Consider the following 1,743-nt stretch of genomic DNA (forward strand, 5'->3'; position numbering starts at 1 on the left):
TTTAACCTACTAAAATTTAATGGGCTATAAAACTGCATATCTACAATTTTTCTAAAATTTTTAATAAAAAGTTTAAAATTTTTGTGTGTAATTGTTAAAGTTTTTTTAATTTCTATAAATTTTGTACGTAGTTTGAAATGTGGACGTACGAAGTTTGTAATGTGCTAGACTTTTATAAAAAATTATAAACATTAAACAAATAAAAGAAGAATAACCAAAACTGTCCAAAATGTCACTTAACTTAATCAGCTGACCACAAGGGTATTGTTAAGATCGATGGTAGATGAGCAAGTTGCCTGGCAATACTGTCAGAAATTTGCGTTGGCAATGCAAACATGCAACCCTGGGGGTGGTGCCAAACTACACCCAGAATGTTTCCCAAGCAGTGGGTAAGTTAATTGCAGCCAACTTCCTTCTTTCCGTTCTCTTTATTATTTTCCGCCAGCGAGGTTAGACGTTGAAAAAAACTTGATCCCAAATTATTCAGGTAAGCTTGCAAGTCAGATAGGAATTTTGTGCGTAATTTAGCTATTATCTTTCTAAAAAGGTCCAATAAAAGCAAATTTCGTATATGGGCAAATCTAAAAAACAGGTAACCTTGGTGTTTTTTAGCTTTATTTTCACTGTTGGAAACTATATCAAGCTGGTTGCTTTTGGATATAATTCATTGACGTATACTTGAATTCTGAATTCAATGGCGTCCTAAGTTTTACCCTATTGGCTCCACTTTTCGAGATAGCGGTACTTGAAACTTTCGTTAAATTTTAACTATTTTATAAAAAAAGTCCCTGGGTTTTGAAGATATTTTACTAAAATTTTGCACATAACCGTTTCTTAATATTACCTTAACTACTCCATAAAATCATCGAAATCGGTTCACTAAAACATATAGCTCCCATACAACTGATTGATCTGAGACGTTATTTTGCGTTATAACTCCTTCAAATAAACAGGTTAAAATTTAGTATAGGTTCAATTTAACATATAGCATGCATACAATTTATTATTCAGATATGAAGTTAGAGTTATTGCGCAAAAACACATATCTGAGTAATCAGTTGTATTGGAGCTATATGTTAATGTTAACCTATTTCGATAATTTTAAGGAATAATGAAGGTAATATTAAAAAACTGTTATGTGCAAAATTTTAGTAAAATAACTTCAAAATTGAGGGAGTTATTTATAAAATAGTTAAAATTTAATCAAATGTTCAAGTACCGTTATCTCGAAAACCGGAGCCAATCTGGTAAAACAGGGCATGCCATTGAATTTAGAACATCCCAATTAAGTGAGTTCAACTTTCAAAATCTTTCCTCAAAGTTTACAACTTGAACAGCGTAATTTCAACCCAGCTTATTATTTTCTTTTCTATTTCATGCTTATTCCTCGTCTAACTTTTGAAGCACTTGATGAATATGAATTACACTTATATTAATAGATTTATTAAGACATTACGAATAAAATGATATATAAAACATAGGTGTGCTCACAAATTTAAAAATTAAAATTTTTTGTTTGAAAGTGTACCTATTTTTTAGATTTGCCCATATATTGAGGGAGGAAGTGCTAAATTGCCGTGGAAATTCGGCAGCGAAATTTCAGGTGACTAGTAGAGTTCTTGTTGATTCCCGTTGGCAGAAAGTCCTGCGTTGCGGTTATCTTTGCCTAGTCCAGGGGGCGGTATTTTACCGGAGAAGGCACACGTAAAGCCCTAAGTTCCGTAGGGGTCGGCGACAAAAAAA

Source organism: Rhagoletis pomonella, unplaced genomic scaffold (genome assembly GCF_013731165.1).
Source record: "Rhagoletis pomonella isolate Grant_MI unplaced genomic scaffold, Rhpom_1.0 Rhpom_scaffold_00003, whole genome shotgun sequence".
NCBI lineage: Eukaryota > Metazoa > Arthropoda > Insecta > Diptera > Tephritidae > Rhagoletis > Rhagoletis pomonella.